Genomic DNA, 23,298 nt, shown 5'->3' with positions numbered 1-23,298 from the left:
GAACACCTGGATTCAATAAATTGCTGCTGCTCTGATAATGGCGATGGTGAACATGTGGGTGAAACCCACTCAGAGGGTGAAATGGGGGAGACTGATGCCTCCCTCACTACCACCAGTGTCTGGGCAGCCTCCCCTTAGGCTTGGGAAGGGAAATCAGATGACCAGACTTCAGCCCTTCAAGTCCATTTGTAAATCCGTGGTTCTAATAGGTGTTGGCACATCCCTTCAATTTTGTTTCCCCAGGAAATGCTGTTAAAATTCTGCCTGGTAGAACTGCCCAGTCGATGCGTGAAAGACCTCCTTCGAGATTGACCCTAAAGCCAGCATCTCTGGTAAACGCGGCCCTGTTATGTGCGATGCGAACAATTACTGCAGCTCTTTGTTCTGTGTCTTTTGGCTGCCTTTCAGTTCATGAGAAAGTGTCTGTATTGAAGCCAATTTGACTGGATTTTGCAAGTCCAATTTCAGGGGACAATGTGCCAGGTACCTCAGAGAGCTGGAGTCTGGTGGGTTCTCTCACGTTTGTATGGTCAGCCACAGTGTCCAAAGCACTACATTTTCACATTTGGTATTTTATTCCATCTTCACCATAACCCTGTGAGGCTGATACTGTTCTTCCCACTCTGCAGTTTTCCCATTTAACAGACGGAATGATAAGAGCTCAAGCGCGGTGCCCAGGCTGTATATATGCAGCCCCTGACTGATCTGGGAGTTGGACTCAGGTATTTATTTAAAAGCACTATTTCAGCAAAGTAGTATCTACAATGTGTCAGGTGTGTTGAATTAAGCACTGGAACTAGAGAGGTGAATAAGGCATAGTGAGCTGCCTGAATAATAGGGAAGCCAGGCACAGCCACCACAGTGTGGTGTGCATTGTAATACACACACTTGTAAGAGGTTAGTCACTTTGCTCCTTACTCTGTCTCTCTCTCACACTCTCTCATCAGGCTTCTATTCCCTTGAGACATCGTTGCCATCCCTGACTCCAACCAAAAAAATAAAAAATTAAAGCACAAACCCCTACTCTTATCAAGGTACCAGTAACCTCAGGTTGCCAAAATCAAGGGTCAGTCCTTCATTCTCACTGAACTCAAATTCTCTAAAGCAGTTGACACAATTGGCTATTGTCTTCCCCTAACGCTTTCTTCCTGGGTTTTCATAGAACCAACCCTCTTGGGTTTTTCTTTTACAGAAAGCCACGCCCCTTCCCAGTCTTTGCTGAGACCTTATTTTTCCTTTGATCAGTTTGTAAATGTTGAAGAACCCTGGTCTCCATCTGGGGCTCCCTTCTGCCTGTCCACACTCTCTCCCTAGGTTCTCTTCTGGTCCTACTAGTAGACATACAATCCATATACTGATAACTCCCAGGTGCTTATTTTCAGCCCCAATCCCTTCCCCAAGCTCAGGCTCATGCATCCATTTAGCTTGTTGATATCCCTACTTGGATGTATAAAAGTCATCTTAAAGTTCATCATAAAGTTAGTACGCTTAAAACAAAACTCTTGATTTTCTCCCCTAAACCTGTTCCTTGATTTCTGCCCTTCAGTTAGTGGCACCATCCTTCACCCAGTAACTCAGATCATAAATTGATTCCTCTATTTCCTCATAAACCACACCCCATCTATCAACAGTCCTGATGGTACAGCCTCCAGATTATGTCTTGAATCCAAACACCCTTCATCTCCACTGTGACCGCTCTGGTCCCAGCCATCGGTATCTCTCTGAGACCAATGAAATAGCCTCCTACCTCCTGCCTCTGTCCTTCCCCCTAATAACTCATGGAGCAGCCAGGTGCATCTTTTAAAAGGTGTAAATTAAATCATGTCATCTTCTGCTTAAAATCCTCCTCTGGCTTTCCATTACTTTACAATGAAATCCAAACCCCTTAGCATAGCCTACCAGACTTTTCATGATCTCACTCGCTCCTTCCTTTCTGACATCATCTGCAGCCCTCACCCTGATGTCCTTACTACCCTCTAGCCAAACTGCCCCAGGGCCTTTGCACTTGCTTTTCTCTCCAATTGAAATAATTTTCCTCACATCTTATCAGGACTGAATTCTTACCATTCTTTCAGGTCTGAACTCTCCTTCCTCAGCATGGCTTTCTCCCAGTTGCCATTTATTTTGTTTCCTTTGAAGGATTTATGACCGTCTGCAATCATGTTGTTTGTCTCTCTCATCCCTAGTGGAATGTGAGCCCTATGCATGTCTGGTCAGAATATGTGCTATAAGTAGAGCCCCACATCCAGGGTCTGGCACCTGTGGTCCCTGCATTTACGGGGGGGACAAACAATGCAACATCATGTATATTTAGAAACTTGTTCATTACCATGATGCAAAAAAAAAATTGGATTCTAAAAGGAGATGATCAGAGGGCACTTATTTTATAATGGGTGATCAGAGAGGGCCTTGGTGAGGACTCAGAGTGATTATAATGAGACCGAAGAATGATAATGAGCATCTATGAAAAGCTGGGTGAGAAGCATTTGGAGCAGAGGGATCAGAACACACTTAAGGGTACATAGTGTACATAGATAGAAGATGAGGAAGAGAGATGCATGGATTTCTTTCTTTTTTTTTTTAAGTGAGTTCATAGTGTTTTATAACTTCATTTTAACTTAATATATTAAAAACATCTTTTCATGTCAACCATTTCCAGGTTTGGTTTTGTTTGCTCTGATGAACAATGCTGCATTAAATAGTTTATTTTAAATAGTTTAGAATGGTTAAAATTAACGAGAGAATACCACGTGTTGGTGATCATATAGAGCAACCGGAATGCTCATACGTTGCTGGTGAAAGTGTCGATTTATACAATTACTTTGAAAGTCTTTGGCACTACCTGCTACAGCTGAGCGTACGCTCACCCTGTGATTCAGCAGTTTTACTCCTGCATAGATAGTCAGCAGAGGTACGTATATAAGTCAACAAAGGACATGTACAGGAATCTTAACAGCAGCACTGTTTATAGTAGCAAAAAGCAAACCAGAAACAGCCCAGATACCCACCAACAGTAAATTGTGGAACAGTCATAGAATGGAATTTTTAGAGCAATTAGAGTTGAATAAACTATTGCTACACACGACATGGATGAATCTCACAAGTATAACGTTGACGGAAAGAAACCAGACACAAAAAAGTAGGCTGCATTATTTCACGTGTATTAAGTTCAAAAACAGGCAGACTGCCCCTATGGTGTTCGAAGTGAGGAACAAAGGAGGGGACAAGAGGGAGACTTCTGCAGAGGGGTCATGTTCTGCTTCCTGGTCTAGGTGCTGATTAGATGGGTGTGTCACTTTGTGACAATTCACGGAGCTGAACACGTGATTTCTGCACTTCCCTGTATTATATTATACTTTGATAAGGAGTTTTTAAATATTCATGATTATTTCATCAGGAAAATTCCCAAGTATGAATTTTCTTTGTTAAGGCAGTTTGTAAGTTCTTGGCAAATGGCACTATTGTGGGTTGGGTTGAATGGTGTCCCGCCAAAATGTTGAAGTCCTAATCCTGACTACCTGTAATAGTGTCTTTATTTGGGAATACGGTCTTCATAGGTGTAAGCAAGTTAAATGAGGTCAGATTAGATAAAGGTGGGCCCTAAGTCCAGTGACTGTTGTCCTTATAAGAAGAAGGGGGCATGGAGACACATAGACACAGGGAAGAAGGCTGTGGGACATGGAGGCAGAGAGATTAAAGTTGTGCAGCTACAAACAAGGAATACAAAGGATTCCGGCAGCCACGAGAACCTGGGAGAAAAGCATGGAACAGATTCTCCTTCAGGCCCCAAAAGGAACTCACCCTGCCAACACCTTGATTTCTGATTTTTTTGCCTCCAGAACTGTGAGACAATACATATTTGTTGTTGTAAGTCCCTCAGCTTGTGGTACTGTGTGAAGGCAGCCCTAGGAAACCAAAGAAGTACCAGATTCCAAGCAGGATTACTTGTTGATCCCTACTCAGCGTCTTGGTAGAAGGTAGAGAATGTTCCCAAGAAGTGGTTATAATTCAGTCATTTTGATAACCCTCTTGTTGAGCAAGCCCAGGTCTGCAAATGACTGAACCAGTCCGTCCCCCTGAGCAGGGAAGTCACGTACAGAACCTGGAGGCACGGGAAGGAGGGGAAAGTGAACAGAGAGGGGAAATGTTGCACAATTTTCAAGTATCATCAGTCCCAATTCTTCTCAGCTAGTCAGGTTAGGCAAAGGTATTACTACCTTTTTAAATTCTTTCTCATGACATAATAATTCATATTTACTTTACAAAAATTAGAAAACCTAGGAAAGCAAATAAAATAAAAGCTACTCAGAATCCCTACCCAACATTTGGGTGAATTGTCAGCCAGACATTTGCCTTTACACGCATTTATATTTTCTTTTTCACAAGAGAAATATCATCCTTTCATAATTGCCTTCCATGTCTTCTCTTCCTTTTTCTTGATAAACACAGATTTTAAAAATCCTCCTGAGACCCATTTGACTGCCCACACACACACATTTCTGCTTTTGTTTTCCATCACACAGCCCTCACCCTGGGCCCTTTCCTGTGACCAACTCATTCTTTCACACAAGGAGTCAGTTCTGTCTCCAGCCCTACGCTTACAGGGGAAGGCCTGCATTACAATACAAACAGTACCAGGAGGAAGGGGAGTTTTCCAAAGACTTCTTCAGTGTGGTTGCTGCCTTTCCAGCAAATGTCAGATCTGCCTTTTCTTTTATACCTTGGTCACTGAGTGTCGAGTTAATTATGCTCCTCCGTTCAAGACATGCTTACCCTCAACAGCAGGACCAAGAACTCCTCTGTTTTAGTATGTTCCTTCACACTCTAAGTCCCCACTCCCTCTCCCCTCCCCGATCACATCCATCCTAATGTGTTTGATTCACATCCTGGAATGTCACGATGGTTGGCTTTTATTTGCACCTCTAGATCCACTCTCCATTTCTCCTGGTCCAGCTCTAGATCTCTGGATGTTCCTCTGTAGGGTGCACATCAACAGTTTGCTCCCCCCTCTTCTCATTGGGTTTGGGCAGTGAAGAGCACTGTCAGGAGAACCAGAAGGTGGCAGGAAGGACAAGCTGGGGTATTCGTTCGCTTTACCTCCCAGGGACGGGGTAAGGTTCCTTGGTGGGAGCAGGTGTTGGCTGCATTTCACAGCTCCTGTGGGGTGACCCTCTCCAGGAAGCTCTCACAACTCATTTGACCCCCTCAGGTCTAGGCAGGGTGACTTCACGTGGCTGTTCCCAGCTCCTGGGCGCTTAACCACGGAGGGTTGCTTTTCCTAACACTGCCCCTGCCTTTGTAAATAGCCCTTGTGTTAAATCTCCAGTAATGCAATATGTGTATGCCCATCTTTTTCTTGCCTGGACTTTGACAGATATACATATTCATGTTATCTTTGTAAATTATGGAATGTTCCTTTGCACATGAGTGTACATGTGTATTATAGTATTACTGTCTTCCAGATTTCACTTTGTTTCTTATTTATTTAGTATAACACTGTTTCTATGGTCTGCATCCCTGTAAATGCTCCCAGTTGCTGCTTCTAACTGCATGTAACACTGCTCTCCCGCACCCCTCCTCTTCCTTCTCCAGCCCCTAATGATGAACTGCCTTACATGCAACCTTGCGATAGATTCGGATTTTCATCAGCTTTTCAACCCAACATTTTTTGATTCTTTTCTTGGTCTCAGTTCTGTATTTATGGCAAGCATAGTGATTTTATGAGTAAATCATGTTGCATAAACCTCAAGTCTATGTTGGTCCATTAAACAAAGTGACCCTCAATTCATAAAAGGTGCTTTTGGAATGTGTTTTTCCCTGATTTTCCCACTACGATCTTAAATTGTGTAATAAAAGAAATAACAAGAATCACATAGGAAGAAGCTGCCATTTATTGAGGGCTTCCTGTGTGCTGAGTTCCCTGCTAAGCCCCATCCAAGCTGTAGCTCTTCAGTAGCATGGGAGAGCTGCTCGGACTGGCTCCCGAGGGCCAACTGTGACATTTTCAAGAATTTTGCAATCGGGTTACTAAATGCAAAATTATTAAAGATTAAATTATGTTAACCTACAATTAAATAAATGTACATTAACAACAGATGTACTACAAACTGAAGATTCATCCGTTCCTGCTTATTTCACTACCCTTAACTATTCTCTAGGCTCAAATGATGTCTGTTGCATCTGTACAGTGGAAATATTATATAACAGAGTACATCCCTTTCCAGTTCCACATTCAAAGATGTTACACTGGTGTCTTGAAATCAGATGCCGTGGGAATATTTGTACCATGGAAATTAGCAAATGCTACAAATCAGGAGTTCCTCTATCCCCACAGCTGGTTAAGCATTTATCTGCAACACAATAGCCCCATGAGGTTGGTACATTTTCATTCTACAGATGAAAAAGTGAGGTTTAAAGGAGTTAAATAACTATGTCAAATCCTAAAGCTACTGAGAGGTAGAGTTGGGATGTCCATGATAACTCATATAACTCCAGGCCCACTCCAGGGCGTCAGAAAACAACACGGGCAGACACAGCAACCAAAAAGTAGGACTTTGCTGTCTAGCGAGGAAGCTAGGCACAGAGGGATTAAGGTACTTGCGCAAGGTTATATCGTTAACAAAGAGAAAGAGGGTGGGGTCAAGCAAAAGCCCCTGGCCCTAGAGTCACCCCCTTCCCCACCACCCTGGGATCCTCTTCGGTGCCAGGAAGGGCAGGGCCAGGGTAACCATTTTCTCTGTTTGTGCCTCCCCCACCCCACCCCCTTGCTATGTGATATCCTCTTTATGTTCCTCCCTGCACTTGCTTTGTTTTCCTCTCTCTGTTCTTGTGCATCCATTTCTGCCTCAAGCCCTCAAGCCCTTAATTCAAGAACCTGCCCAGACTGACTAGAATGACTATTTAAGAAAATACCAAGTTCCCAAGACAAGGTCTTACTGGCCAAGCCTGGGTCATGTAATGATCCCTGGTTTAATGAAACATCCAGCAGGGCTGCTGGGTGTGCACCCCACCCCCACGGGTGAGGAAAGCAATGCTGGGAGCAGGTGGGTTGAGCAGACACCCAGAGTGTGTCTGCAGCCTTCTCACCAGACACCCAGCCAGGAGGACCACTGGGACACTCTCTGGCAAGTAGAATGATAGTGATAATGTGAATCACTCCTCTAGTTCTTAGAAAGAACTTCACATATGCTGACCCATTTACTATAATAACCCTGTGAAGTGCCCCTCATTATCATCATCATCACCCTCTTTTTACAGATGAGATAACTGAGGCACAGAGAGGATGGGAAACTTGCCCAAGATCGAGGGACAAGGCCGGGCTTCCTGCCCAGCTGTGAGTCCTCAGGGCTGGCGCGCTTAACTGCTACGCCATGCTGCCGCACCCAGCTGCTCAGACCTACCTTTCAGAGCTGTCAGGAGGACCACATTAGATAACACTGCTGACGAGAGGCTGCTGAGCTCCAAGAAAACAAGAGAGTCCTTGCTCCGTTTCTGTGCTGTCCTCTATGCTGGAGTCAGGAAGTGATACAGAAGCAGAGGGGGACACGTTGTAGGCCAGCCCATCCCGCCCAGCTCCTCTCCAACATTCCCACCAGGAGACGCGCTCCTTGGCCTTAAGCCATGTCTGCAGAAGGACTCCAGTAAACCTTACCCATAGAAGAACCAATAAAGCTTCTATTAGACCAATAGTCATAGCTGTGTTTTCTCCAGTGAGGACTATGGGGGAGGAGGAGTGTGGGTAGATCTTGGATTGTCGATAAAGGACAGCTGAGGAAGCTGGATCAGGTGGAGGGGAAGCTGGATCAGGTGGAGGGGCAGCGGGGCTCGGAGAGGAGCCGGGTGGAGGCAGGGGCTACAGAGCGGAGGGAGGGCGCCGCAGGGGGAGAGGGTGCTCAGTGGAGTCCAGTGCCACTCATATCTTTTCAGAATCTTAGCCGTCACCAGGAGCTGAAGAAGACTGCCACTGTACAGATGAGGAGACCGAGGCCCAGACCTGCTGGGGACCAGGCTGTCACAGTCTCTCTTCTGGTTCATCAGATGACCTCTGTCAACCCTTGGAAAATCCCCTGAATGTGTTCTTCCAGAAAGGTTTCCTCTGTCTGTGGCAGACACCGGAGTTACCACCAGGGAGGCCAAAAAGGACAGAGGCAAAGAGACACTCAGGAGCCCAACCTGAGCGTCCTCACGTGCCTTCGCTTCACTGCTGTTCGCTCTGGATTAGAAGTGGTGTCAGTGCTGGGAGAACCTTAATTCCTTCGTCACTTTACAGAAGAACTCCCAGCCCCCTGCCTGGCTGTCAAGACCGCCTGCCTCCTCTCCTCGTCAGCCTTCCCGTCCTCTCCTTGCCAACAAGGGCGACACCTCCGACGACCCGGCACGCGGAGCCGCAGCCTCTGCAGTTGAAGTTCCGTGTTTTACATCCTGTCTTCACAAGGAGGTTGTAAGCTCGAGGGTGGCTCCCAGGTAAGCCTGCTCAGGGAGGCTTCCCTTTACCCACTGTCAAGTCCGTCTTCTCTCCTCCACGTCTGTTCCAAATCGCTATTGTTTTCACCCCCGTGATAACCACAGGGAGAGCCACCCTGCATGGAGCCTCTAGCGTTCCAGGCACTATAGACACAGTTTCTTATGGAATCCCCAGTGGGAGGGGTATTTTATCTATTTTTCAGGCGAGGAACCTGAGGCTCAGGGCTACCAAGTGGCAGCTGGCAGAGGGTGAGCAGGAGATGAAAGTTCAAGTCCATGTCTGCCTGCCTCCAAAGCCCCGGCTATTTCAGCCTCCACCTGCTCACTTTGGTGAGGAAACCTGAGCCCCCAGATGCCACCCACCTCTAAAGGCATCTATCTCCACATCATCCTCACCTCTCTTCCTGTCTCCCGGGGATGAACGTCCCAGCTCCTCATCACTGAGTCCAACCTCTCTGCCCGCATTCCTGCTTAATCCCATCCCACTTGCTCCAACGTCCTGCTCCACAAATGAGCTCCCCTCTCTTATGTCCTCAGCCTCCTCTCCAGGCGATGTCCCCCCTCAGCCCATTAACATGCTCAAGTCTCTTCCATTATTCTTAAAAAAAAACAAAAACAAAAACAAAAAACAAGTACTTGATCCTGGTTCCTCAAAAAGTTAAAAACAGAATTAGCATATGGCCCAGTGATTCCACTTTTAGACACATACCTGAAAGAATTGAAATCCTGTGTCTCTGCCTGTGTCCTTTTTAGCCTCCCAGTTAAAGAAACACTTGTACACAAATGTTCATAGCAGCACTATTCACAATTGCCAAAAGGTGGGAACAGTCCAGATGTTTTGAAACTAGGAGGTGATGGTTGCACAGTAGTGTGAAAGTACTAAATACCACTGAGCCGTACACTTTAAAAATGGTTAACTTTATGTCATGTGAATTTCATCTAGATTTTTTAAAAAAGGGAAAAAAATCTTGATCCCGTGTGAACCCCTCTAGCTGTCACCCATCTTTCGTCTTCTGAGTCACCAACTGTCTTGAATATTAGTCCGTATCTACCATCTGTGCTTTCCCATTCCCAGTTCACTCCTGAACCCACTTCAGTCTGGCTCCTCTGCCTCCGTTGCTTCCCCGAGGCAGTCCTGTCAAAAGCTGCTAATAACTGCACAATTGTCAAATCCAATGACTGTTTTTCAGCTCTTATCATAAGAGCCCCTATCAGTTTAACACACTCAACTGTACTTTGGGGGTCTGGTTGATAACTCACACTTAATATATCTGTACCTGAACACCACCTCCCACTCAGACAACCTGCTTGTGTGTTCACTGCATCTGTTGGCATCAAGAAGCGAATACCTGACTAAAAGAGACTTAACCAGAGGAGTACATTATCACACATATCTACAAATCCAGAGAAAAGCATTTAGAGTTGCTTATTAATTCAGTGGCCTGTGGAGCCAGGCAGGTAATTTCCAGCCTTTGATTCGATCATCTGCAGAGTATTGACTTGATTCTGAGGTTTCCCCACCACCCCCACCTCATTATTTGCAGGATGGTTGCCACAGTTGCAGGCATCACATTGTGGACATGGCAGCAAATAGCAGAAGGAGAGGAACATTTCCCAGCAGTTTTTTACTCAGGTCTGTTGGTCAGGATTACTGATTTAGGACCTAGCGTCAAAGGAGACTTACCAAACAAGCTTTTGGCATTTTTTTAAACCTCTATTCTGGGGAGGAAGCCTGCCATTTACAACAAATTTTGGAGACCCCTGCTCTAGCCTGTCACCAAATCCAGCATATTTTATCTTCTAAGTAATTCTCTAGTCTGATTCCTTCTCACCATGCTTTCACTGCTGTTTTGAGATCTTCTCCATCATCTCTAATTTAAGCTAATGAGATGGACTCCTCTTAATTGGCCTCCCTGCCTCCAGTCTTGTCCCGCCCCTACAAATTCCATCCCCAACAAAGCTACTAAAATGCAACTGTGACCATGTCATACTCCTTAAATTCCCCTCTGCCTTCAAAACCAAGTCCAAGCATCTTGGCAGTGCACACTGAGTCCTTTACAGCTTGATGCCTGCCTCCCTGTTGATGCCCACGTCATTCTTAAGGCTCTGGAATATCAAAGTGCTGTAGTTAGTTCTCCGCTCACCCCATGGCCTTCTCACCTCCTAGCCTTTGCCTGAAACAGCTTCCTCCATCCGTCTCCATTCCTCTCATCGGGCAAACTGCTAGTCCTGTTAAATTCTATTCAGGTGTCATCTCCTTCAGGAAGCCTTCTCAGAACTCACCACCTTCTGTGCAGCTGGATTTTCCCCTGCCTACGCTTATCTCTGCACTTTGTGCATTACATATAAATTACCACCCCATCCCCTTAGACTGAGCAACAGGAGGACAAAGATAGCTTCTTATTTGACTTAGTATCTCTGGCATCTAGAACAGGGTCTGGCACATAGCTCCTCAGTAGGAGTTCATTGAACTGAACAGAAACTATCCTTCAGTCACCTCTGTGTTCTTATAAATCCCTCTAGCTCAAGCTCTGCAACTTACAAGTGCAGAAGGTAGTTGCTCATGGTGCCCCATCCCTTTTGGGACAAGGACCATGTTTTATACTCTGTATACCCTTCATAGCAAATAATCCAGTGCCTTGTACATGGTAGGTACCTGATAGGTATTACTAAAGAATCTAGGAATTATTTTGTAAAATCATGTACAGTTGACCCTTGAACATCTTGAGGGTTAGGGCCCCATCCTCCACGCAGTTGAAAATCTGAGTATAATTCGCAGTTGGCCCTCTGTACACACAGTTCCTCCATATCTAGTTCCACATCCTCGGATTCAGCCAGCCTGGGATCGTGCAGTACTGCAGGATTTACTGTTGAAAAATGCCCCTGTGTGAGTGGACCTGTGCAGTTCAAACCCCTGTTGTTCAAGGGTCAACTGTGTATATTTTTAAGGTGCATTTTATTTGTAATCACTTTTTCTCTTCATTTTAAAATGAAACCATCATTGTGGAAAATGTGTAAAACACAGAAAGCCTTAAGAAGAAGGTAAAAGTCACTCATAACCCCTCAGCCAACGTTAATGTTGGAACGCATTTCCTCCCTGTCTATTTTGATGTACAAGGTCTTGGGGAGCAGGGAGAGGGCAGCTTACACACGTGTGTGTTTAAATCCCACTGTTCCCTAGTTCTCCTGCTGATTAATTGACCTAATTAATTAATTAATTAATTAGGATGGCTGCTTTGGCTGGATCTCACGTTTTTACATAGTGGGCAAACAGCGGAGATGGGCAGTGAGGGCCCCTTGGTTTCTGAAAATCAGCCATTCTATCCCTTTATGCTTTTACATTCATGGGAAAGCAAGCAGCACGCCTCATTTATGCATCAGAGATCCTACATTTAAGATCAGGGAGCTGAGGATCCACCATAAGAAGCCTCCAGCAAAGGGGACATGTGTCTTGCTTCTAGGAAAAGGAAGTTTAGTCATCTGGGGCAGGGCTTAAGGAGGTACCGGGCAAGGCAGGAGTCCCTGAGGGCTGAGCTCCGGCCATTTCACCAGGAAAAGTCCTGGCGGGAGTTGGGGGGAACATGGGCTGGGGTGCTGAGGAGGATGCCCAAGAAAGAACACTGAGGAGGCAGAGTTAGCACCAGAAGTGAGAGGCGTCTGTTTTGGGTGTAGATCAGCAGCTCTCATTTATTGATCACTGGATGCAGAACATGCTTAGGTTAGAGCAGGCCTCTAAACGACACCCACCACCACCCTCATTGATTCCCCTCCAGTTCTGAACCATTCAAAACAATAGAGGGGTCTGACAGATGGAGATCAAAATGACAGAGAGCCCGGCTTAGGTTTATGGCGAAAATGGGCTTCCTTTTATTGCCAGTGAGAATCAGGCCAACTTAACACCTGGCCCCAGGCAGTGATGTAATAGCCTGGCCTACCCCCGTAGTGAGCCTCCTCTCCCCAAATTTAAGAGGAGCAAGGCAGAATGTGCACTTTCGGCGGCAGCTGGATCCCAAAGGAAAAGTGGAGACAGGACAGAGGTCCAGGTATCCATTTTCTGCTCCCAAATTTGCCAGCCAGTTAATTCACTCCTTTTCCTCCCTGGGGAGGCTCGAGCGAGGGGTCAGAAAGGAGCCGGGAGTGCTACACTCATTGATGTCTCTCCACCCGGAAACATAAAACAAGGGGAAAGGAGGTTCTCTTTAAGAGGCATTGTGCTTTAAATATTTTTATCTCTATTCTGAACAAAGCTGGAAGGAGGATATTAATATCTCCATTTTAAGATGAAGAAACTAAGAGGACTTAAGTCAGAGCACAAAGAAAGCCATACAGCTAGCAGGTGGTGGAGCTGGGATTTGAATCCAGGTTTTTCTGAATTGAAGTTCCATGCTTTTTCCACATGGTACACTGCTCTTCCAATTTCTTTTATGAGCCGCATCCACTTCTGAGCAGCCCCTCACCTGTCTGAGAACCCCTGCTAGCAAGGCATGTTACCACGTAGGGGTTATAAGCACGGAAAAAGAAATGTAGTATTTTTTTTTTAAAAAAACTTGGTTCAGGGTTCAGAATAGGGAGAAGACATTCTGGTTGGAGGATCAGGTGGGTGGAAGCCCCAGTTAAGGTAATCTTTGAAGAACAAATAGGATTCCAGTGGGCAGTTTCGTTTTTGCTTCTCATTATTCTGGTTTGTTGGGTCATAGAATCAGCCCAGACACCCCGTGCTCTTTTTGTGCATATTTTAATTCCTGAGTGTTTAAGTTTGGGTTCCATCATCAATTATCTGGGGATAGGTTTCTTACCTTTCCTGAGTTTGAGTGTCTTCATCTGCAAAATGTGACTGTGGTGAAGACTAAATTAGGTGAGTTCATGAAAGTGTTTGGGTCACAGCGCCGCTCAACTCTTTCCCCTCCATCTCTCCTGATTTTGAGTCGTTTTTCATGGCGGCTTTTAGAAAACGCTGCTGCACGTTCGTTTTTGGAGGCCTCCCTGACTCCGGTGCTCTCTGAATTTGACCCTGGCAGCTGCTGGACACCTACCCCAGAGCCCAGATTTAAAGCCTTGTCTCCAGTCCTTGCACAAACATTATCTCCCCTCTTACAAGGACAGAGACAAGATGTCTTGATCTGATTCTTCCGTGGACACCTGCTGCTCTGTGCAATGAGGCACATTTCTGTTTAGAAAAAGAGAGCTGGTGACAGTGTGAGGCTGACTCCCAGCAACAGAATGGGCCTGGGTTCCCTGAATTCCCGGCACATGACCATTTGGGTCTGCCAGGCCCTGGGTCGGAGGATGAAGCAGGCTGACCAAGGCTTCCTGCCATCAGGGCTGCGTGTGTGTATGTGTGTGTGAAGGTTCTGCTCTTGTTTGGGGATTTTGTGGTGATCGCAGGAGATCCTGGACTGGCTTGGATCAACCCAGGTTTCCAAATGGTTCCTCAGTCTCCAGAAATGACTTCCAGAATTAGTTCCACCGTCTAAGGCTGTTAGCCTCTTATACATACAGATAGCTCTTCCTTCCTTCCCTCCCACCTCTGAACCACACAGGCCACGCTCATTTTGACAGCAGAGACTACATTTGCTTCATTTTTATACCCCTGCTTATCACCTGCCCATCATCCCCTCTACACACACGTACAGTTTGCAACTAGCATTTTGACTGACACATAAAAGAGGTCCGTTCAATATGTGATGAATGAATGGAACCAGAGTAAGCTTGGGGGTCTGATGTCTTGCTGAACTCAAGGAGTCTAGTGACTGTAGGGGATAAAGTAGGGGTTGGGAGGTCTTGTATCCTAGCCCAGCTCTGCCAATATATAATAATAAAGATGATTATAGTGATAATAATACTAATAATAATGTAGTAAGGGCTAACATTTATTCATCACCTTCTATATTCAGGTACATGTGAAGCTCCTTCCAGCCATTTTTTACTTAACTCAGTGCTGACAAGAACCCTTAAAATAATGATCCTTATCCCCATTTTAGAGAGGAGGAATCTGATGTTTAGAGAAGTTAGCTCACTTACCCAAGCCCCCCCATACCCCACCCCAGTAATTGGTGAAGCTGAGATTTGACCCAATTTGGCTCTCCTGACACCCAAGCTTTTTACCAGTGTGTCACCTCTCCTGCGTCTCCTTGCCCTCTGGATGACATTGATCAGATCACTTCCCCTTTCTGGGCTTTGCTGTCCTCGTCTGTGAAATGGAGGCCAAGGACAGGCGACGTGAGGACTAAGTTCCCTATAAGAACTGTCTTTCCACGAGATCAGTAGCAACAGCACATGGTAATCCCTCCTGTGTGTGCAGGCTTTTACAGTTCATAAAGCCCTTACTCATCCTTCTCATTAAGCAAATTGCCTTGGAAACAAGATTTGCCTACATGGTTAGACCAGCTCGCAGGAGTCACTGCTCCAGGGAAGTCTTGGCAGGAGGGGTCACTTCCGGGAACAGGGCTGCCTGTGCTTACCCTGAGGTCCTAGGGGGCACGGCTTGTCCTTCCAACTCAGGTGGTTTTCTCAGAGGCAAGGGTTCTAACTGAGAGCAGTTAGACCAGTGAAGCCACCTCCTTGCACAATCCAGGCAAGGCAGGGCCAGGGACAGCATAGGCCTCTAGGATATACCACATTCTGGACAGAAATGTTGTAAACAGTCACTGTGGGCTTGGGGAAGGGACCTATGGTCCATTCTGTGTAGTTCACTTATTCATTCACTCATTCATTCATCCAACAAACGGATATTGAACATCCACGATGGGACCTCATTGCGCTAGGAACTTAGAATAAAAGATAGTGCCTCCTTCTCGTAGGGAGCTCATCATTGCAGAAAGAGTAAAACTCCAGACACTCAGATAAACTCAACACAATGCAGCACTCTTTGGCTGTGAGACCCTAGAACATTGCATACCCTTTCTGAACATCAGTTTCCTCAGGAGCCAAATGGAGTTAATAATATCCTATTTTCTGCCTCAGCTTCTGCAGCTCCCCACATTCTGTGGACCACTTGTGGTTTCTGAAATACACCAGACGCTGAGGTCTGGAGAAAGGGCTTTATGAGCTGTAAAAGCTGTATCCCCACTCCCACTGCTCTCTCTGCCTGGGGTGCTCCTTTCCCGTACGTGTCTCATAGATACCTGCTTAACCCCAGCACCTGGCAGGGTAGAAGGTGAGTAAATATTTGCTCAGTGAATAAATCCCTCAAGATCAAGTACCCCCTTTCTTCCTCTCTCTCTGCCATTCCTTTCCTCTTTCCCTCTCCACCCCACCCCACCGACAACCTTCCTCTCTCCCCCTTAGCCAAGCCTGATTTCCCCAGGCAAAGCAATTATTTGCTTATCTCCCCATTAAAATGCAAACCTCTCCCGTGCAGACACTGTAAATGGCACAGAGCATTAGTGGTTAGTAAACATTAGTAAAAGTGAAAAACAAGTTGGTCAGGAGTGATGTTATTATCTCTGTTTAATAATGACTCTTAGGTTTTGGAAAATCCCAAAGAACTTGCGAATCATCTTGGAAGATGAAACAGCTTGCCCAGTCACCCAGGGCCCCATGCAGCCTCATTTTCTGACCTGAATCTGAGCTGTCAGTCCACAGCTCTTCTGGGCATTTAAGGAAAAGTACTTATTTCACAAATCCTAAACACACGTTTTCCAGCATCTCAGAAACTGGGATGCATTTTCCTTTCTTTAGTGGTACATAAGATAATGGTGATGTATTTTACAAGCAATGTGTCCTTAGATACTAATTATTCATATAGTTCAATAACTGGAAAAATGGGAAGCAACCTACATTTGGCAACTATGGATTAAATAAATAAAGACATTTTTATCAAATAAATAATACAAAATAATGATAAATACTGATAAAAAATATGATTAATTATAAGTTATGTCTGTGTGTGTACAGAGAAAAGCCATTTGTGATACTTTGCTTTACTAGCAAACCTTGACTTAAATCTGATTTCATTTCTGTTTGAAAACCAGTTCGGAATTGATGGCCACGATGATGTCAGCAAGAATCACCTGAGGTTAAGAAGGTTACAGGTGTTCGCTTCTCACAGCTGGGTTTTAATTACTCCGAAATAGGTAATTCCAATGTTATTTATTTTTTGTTATTTTTAAAACTTACTATTTTGAAGTAATTTCTAACTTAAAGAAAAGTTGCAAGCATAGTACAAAGAACTCTTTGTACAAAGTATAGAACCCAACAGTTTTTAAAACTTTAATTCATTGTGTGATTTCTTTCTCTCACTATCTGTGTGCTCACATAATTATTTTTTCACAAAACATTTGAGAGTAAATTACATATGTCATGTCCCTTTACCCCTTAATATTTCAGTACATTTCTTAAGAGCAAGGATATTCTCTCACATAGCCACAGAATCGTTAGCAAATTCCAGAAACATAATATTGATGCCGTCCTTTTATCCAAGCTACTGTCCATAGTCCAGCTTGATCAGTTGCCACATTATATCCATTATAGGAACTTATTTTCTCCTTGTCCGGAATCCAGCGCATTGCATTTCATTGTGACATCTTTTTGTTTCTGGGACAGTTATCACCTTTCTTTATCTCTCAGGACATGGACAGCTTTTAAGAATACAGGCCTGTTATCTAATAGACTGCCCCTCAGTTTAGATTATTTGATGCTTCCTCATAATTTGATTCAGCCTATGCATTTGGGGCTGGAATATGACCTAAGTGATGTGTCCTTCTCAACGTATGACATCTAGAGCCACATGATGTCTGTCTGTCCCTTCGTGGTGACATTAACTTAGTTACCACATGTGCCTTCTCCCCAGTGTGGTTCCTAGAGCTCCTTTTATAACTAACAGATAACTTGTGAGAAGATACTTTGAGCTGTTAAATTTCCTGTTCCTGAGCAGACTTCTTCCCCACCTCCCATTTAGAATCTATTCATGAATCTTGCCTGAATTAGTTTTTACTATTTAGTTGCAAAATGGTGATTTTTAAAAATATAATCATTCCTTTATGTTTACTAATTGTAAGAAAGAGCTTCTTATTTATCTATTATCAGAATGGACGATAGAGTCTTATTTTAGTCAATGGGTTACAATCCATTGCTGTCTGTATTTATCTTTTTTTTTAAGTTTTTTTTAATTGAAGTATAGTCAGTTTAGAATGTTATGTCAATTTCTGGTGTACAGCCTAATAGTTCAGTCATGCATATACATACATATATTTGTTTTCATATTCTTTTTCATTATAGGTTACTACAAGATATTGAATATAGTTCCCTGTGCTATCCAGTATAAACTTGTTTATTTTATATATAGTAGTTAGTATCTGCAAATCTAAAACTCCCAATTTATCCCTTCCTACCTTCTTCCTCCTCTGGTAACCATGTTTGTTTTCTATGATTGTGAGTCTGTTTCTGTTTTGTAAATAAGTTCATGTGTCTTTTTTTTAGATTCCACATATAAGTGATATCATATGGCATTTTTCTTTCTCTTTCTGGCTTACTTAGAATGACAATCTCCAGGCCCATCCATGTTGCTGCAAATGGCATTATTTTATTTTTTATGGCTGAGTAGTATTCCATTGTATAAATTTGCCACAACTTCTTTATCTAGTCATCTGTTGATGGACATTTAGGTTGTTTCCATGTCTTGGCTATTGTAAGTAGTGCCGCTATGAACGCTGGGGTGCATATATCTTTTCAAATTACAGTTCCTTCTAGACATATGCCCAGGAGTGGGATTGCTGGATCATATGGTAAATCTATTTTCAGTTTTTTGAGGAAGCTCCATACTGTTTTCCATAACAGCTGCGCCAAATTGCACTCCCACCAGCAGTTCTCCAGCCTTTATCAATTGTGGGCTTTTTAATGATGGCCATTCTGACTGGTGTGAGGTGATTCCTCATTGTAGTTCTGTCTGTATTTATCTTGATGCTCAAGATCGTCCTAGGTTTGGCCAGTAGGAACCCATTAAAGCTGGCTTTTGTGTCCTTTTAACATGCTTCATAGTCTGTCTTTTTTTTTTTTTTTTTTTTTTTTTGAGCATTTCCTGGCTTTCTTTCTGGCATAGCAAGATATTTCAGGCTTATCTTGTACTTTCTATGCCCCGGCTTTGGAATCAGCCATTCCTCCAAGGGGACTGCTTGCTTTCAGTGAGTAATGGCATCTAGAAGCCAAGATCTGAGTGCACTGCATCCAGGTGTTTCTTTTTTCTTCTTTTCAGTTATCTGTATCTTCTATTTTAAAACACAAACTAGCATATAGTTTTTTAGAATAAAAAAAAACCATGAAAGTTATTTTTACGTTATTTTTAAAGAGAAGAAAAACAACCAGAAGATAGTGGGCTGTGGCAGATTCTCTGGGGAGCCAAAATTCCTTGGCCCCATGAGAAGAATTTTCACTCGCTGACTTTGTCAAATGCCAAAGGAAGTCACTCCAAAACAGTCTGGCCCAGGAAGTCACTGGGTGGGACTGCCCTCCATCTCCAAAGCACAGGGAGCCTCACAGCCCAGTCCATCTGCTGGGGGGAGAGCTGAAGGTCCAACCTGGAGGCTGGTAGTGTTGCGCCAGGCAGTGAGCAGAACAAGAATCCATCCAAACCAGCTGCTGGTAGGAGCAGAAGGGTCCACGCTCCCCCACCACAACCACTGAATTTCTTCAGAAATCCGACCAGCAGGCGGGCACATCCACCTCACCTCCCTGCCCATCCACAGACAGACACACACACACATCCCAGCTCTAAGAACCAAACAGAGCTGGAAGGAGGAGGGACTTGGTACTGAGAGACTGTGAATGAGCATGTCTTTTTAAGTACTGTAATTTTTGCTATGCCACCAACATGACCAACTCCTACCTTTCACCAAGAGCAACTGGGTGGGACCCCCTCCCAAAAGAACCCTCCTTGACCTGTAGGGACCCCCTCAGCCTGAGGCCCAGCCAGGAAACTCAGTGACCACCCCTCTTTGGTGCCATCTTCTCTGGAATCATGGAAGAATCAAGGGCCAGAGCAGTTCCTCGGGGCAGTCGCCCCCACCCTGGGGGGAGTCATGAAGGGGACGCTGCCCTCTCTCTGGGCCACTGCTCCTCTTTCTGGTTCCTTTGAGAAGAAATGCAAATCCTGGACACTCTCATTTTGTTTTCTTGTACTGAGAACTCTTAGCTTCAAGGCCCACATTTCCTCCATGAAACCTTTCACTGTAGGCTCACTCCCAACCCAAACCCTCCACCCCCATCACCCTGCCTGGGTTCCTTATAGTGCAGGTCATATGGCTTTGCCATTGGGTGCCACCTTACCTCTGTGAGCTCAGAAGGCCAGAGGCTGTGTCATTTCATTCTTGTGGCCTCAGCGCCAAGCACATTGCCTGACCAGAGTTCAGTAAACTCTAGATTGAATGAGTGAATGAGAGAAGTTAAGTCAGTACAGTGGAGGCTGACCAAGGCAGATAGAGGCAGAATGGGATATTAGGGTTCAGGGGTTTGTTCTGAGACAAAGCTGAGTGGTGGACCACCTGGTCCAGACCACCCTCCTGGCTCCTGCCCCCAGGCCCTATCATATCACCTCACCCTGCTTTTTCTCCGCAGCATTTCTCACTATTTGCTATGTTCTTGATTTGTTTACTTGCTTATTCTCTGTCTCCCCGACCTTGCCCTCCTCCCTCAACTGCTCCGTAACAGCACAGAGGAAATGCCTCCTTGCTCACAGCTCCACCTCAGCCCTGGCACAGCCAGAGGCACATAGGAGGCACTCTAGAGCTGTTCACTGAGGGATGGATGGATGGATGAATGAATGAATGAATCCCTGCTCTTTTTGAAGCCTTGGGTTCTGTTCATAAGAACTTGTTTTTGCCCATCTTACAAACGGCATATTAAACTTCAGATGCACCTGTCCCTATGGGTCTCCTGGGGTGCTTATGACTTCCAGGTTTTTCCCACTTTCTCTTCTCCCAGCTTTCCTCATTGTCTTCCTCTTTTCATCCCTGAGTGCCTACTATGGGTTGCACATTGTCCTGAACACCAGGAACAGAAACACAACTCGGGTGTATGGTCTTGATGAGATCACTGGTGTCAGAAGTGGGCTGGGAATGCGCAGACACGTGCGGACGTGCTTCCTCATTGTATAAGGCCTGTCTGCCTTGACTTGGGACCAGGCAGCTATGTTTTATGAAACTACATGGGAAATCCATTAAACATAAACACTATTTATAGAGTGGTGTCCAGTGTGGCGATTTCTAGTTCGGAATGTTCTGTTTGGTGTGAAAGAACATGGTTATTTGAAATTCTCACAGCAAAGATGCTAAGGCTGTTCTAGGTGAAAGGCTTACAAATCTGTCACTCGCCCTGAGACACATGGAGAGAAATAGCGGGGCAGGGGAGGGTCCCTCCTCTTCTTCAGAATAAAATAGAAAAATACTTCTCTGGGGGTGGGGGAGAGAGGAAGGCTGGTGTTTCACAAGTCAAGGGACATTTTTTATTCATTAGACATATTTTTCATAACTTTATTCTGATTATAAAAATGATCTGTGCTAAATTGGGGGGAATAAAACAGAAAACTGTAAAGAAGAAAAGCGCAATCTCTCTAAGTCCCACCCCTCCCAAGACAACAGACTACCAATATTTTTGGCATATCCTCTGTTAGTCTCTTCTCTAAGCGTGAGATCAGTTATACATACTTGAAATCATGCTGTTCACACAACACCATCCCTTGCTTTCCTCACTTACTATGCCACAAGTATTTTCTCATATAATTAAAAACACATTATAAGGGAGGGAAGCAAGTTGTAGCATAATACGTATAGCCCGATACCAGGAACACAATCCAAAATAATCACATGTATTATCTCTGCACTTGAGGAAAATTTTTGTAAAGCTCTAAATGGACACATTTGAAACTCAAAATAATGGTTATCTCTGAAGAGAGAGAGGAGGAGAGGAAAGAGACTGATGTAGAAAAACAGTAGCTTTACTGGACATTAGCTTTACCAGCAATGGTCAATTTGAAAAAAGAGAAATATAAGTTTTTAAGTATAATGTATATAATCCAAACTATTTTTGAGTTAAACCTTATTATAGTCATCATTATATTGTTTAATATTATATCATATGGCTGCACCTTATTTTACTTAAACTTTCTTCTAAGGTCAGACATCAGAACTGTGTCAAATTAACTCTTCTCAATAATTTTTTAGTGAACCTCTCTGGGTACAAATCTTTGTCCTAATCTGAGATGACTTCCTTTGCATGAGGTGGAACTCTTGTTCAATAGTGTTCATCAGTTTACACTCTGCCAGTGTTGGTGTCTGCCTCACCGCATCTTCACAAGACTAAAGATCTGTTTTAAAATCATTACTGATTTGGTGCTAACTCACTTAATTTTAATTAGTATTTCTCTATTACCAGTGGATCTAAAATTGTTTTGTAGATTCATTAGCCTTTGCCCCTGAGGACGGATGTTTCTTCGTCAGCTTTAAGGGGATGATGAAAGGCAGAAACTCTTCAAGGAGGGAGCATTAGAGATGCATGTGAACAGTGTTTGTTTTTATCCTTGAGGTTTCTTCCTTTCACTGCTTGGGAGCAGGAGAAGCTGAGCGAGAGCAGCTCGGGGGCCGGAACTGCAGGAGTAACGTCAGCTATTAGTCAGCCTGAAGCTCATAAAGTTAATCTTCCAAAATCGCAGCTCTGGTTACACCACTCACCTGCCCACGCCTTCATCTCCCCAACACCTGTCAAGAGAAAGTCCTGCTAATGGAACCCGACCCCTCTTCTTGAGCATTTTCCTGCATCTGCGAGTCACATCCTCCGTTCAGTGGACTGTGTGCCATTTTCCAAAGGCACAGCCCGAGCCCTGCTCCCCCCTTGGCTCACACTGTTGTTCCCTCCACTGCTGTGCCCTCTCTGCCCCTTCCCTCATCAGTCCTCCCTTCCTTCATGAAGGATTCCAAAGGCCACCTCTTCTTTAATCATGCTTTTGCTCATCCCCTAAAATTCAGGTGACTTTTCATTCCTTGAAACTTCTGTTTGTTCTTGAGGCAGGAGTTAGGGACAGAATTTGTTCAAACTTTGGTTTGTTGGGATCTCCCATTTTCTACATGTGTTCCTTGGGCAAATTACTGTGGAACCCAAGTCTCTGGTTCCTTCTCCATAAAATCAGAAAATTAAATGAGATCATGTAAATAAAATATCCACAGTTCCCAGCATATAGAATGTTCAACAGAGGTTAGTTTCTACTTGAGTGCATTGTGCCCTGCATTAGAGTGATGGGTATCATTTTCATACCCTCCCCAGCTTCTTTCTAGAGTCCAGCATCCTTACAGGGAGGACCCCGGTTCTTGCCCTTCTCTGTGTCCTCTACACCGCAGCATCTAGCACAATGCCTGTCACTCAGGAGACAGTCAATAAATATCTGTTGAATTTGCATAAGATTAAAGACAGATCATTGAGAACTGACTTTTGACTGAAACTGAATGAAATGTGCATGGTTTCTATAATAAACTAACCAAAGAAGTAAAGAGAAATGATTGTGAGCTTGGGTTCCAAGACTGGACCTCCCACTCTCTGGCTGTAAGACTTCGGGGAAGCCCATGTACTTCATGTGAAAGCCTTAGTTCCTATGTCTGTGGAGGGAGAGGTTACTAGAAACTATCTCATGCAGTTCCTGGGGAAGAGGAAATGAGACCACGCATAGAGCAGACAGCACCAGGCACATAGGAAGCAAAACTTGTGATCATTTTAGGGTATAAAGAAAGACAAAGACAAAGTACTGTGAAATTAAAGTTAATGAGGAGAAATTGAAATATGCGCGTCTCTAGTTCATATTTAAGTCCCAAGAATGTTAATTAGCACATTTGTTTAAATTTTGCTTGTTTGATG

The 23,298-nt window shown here is 44.4% G+C and overlaps 1 long non-coding RNA gene across 1 annotated transcript in view; it reads left to right on the top strand.

Annotated features, from left to right (window-relative positions):
• Window positions 1-16,678, top strand: part of LOC141574991 (uncharacterized) — a 40,671-nt gene extending 23,993 nt beyond the window's left edge. Inside the window, exons 3-4 of the long non-coding RNA XR_012502195.1 lie at window positions 7,927-8,463; window positions 16,437-16,678. This is a non-coding gene — a long non-coding RNA (uncharacterized LOC141574991). The remainder of the gene's footprint in view (window positions 1-7,926; window positions 8,464-16,436) is intronic.
• Window positions 16,679-23,298: the final 6,620 nt, after the last annotated feature.

Source organism: Camelus bactrianus, chromosome 25 (genome assembly GCF_048773025.1).
Source record: "Camelus bactrianus isolate YW-2024 breed Bactrian camel chromosome 25, ASM4877302v1, whole genome shotgun sequence".
In the NCBI taxonomy this organism is placed as follows: Eukaryota; Metazoa; Chordata; class Mammalia; order Artiodactyla; family Camelidae; genus Camelus; species Camelus bactrianus.
Note: the sequence above shows the minus strand (reverse complement) of the source record. Positions and strands in the feature narration are given on the sequence as shown.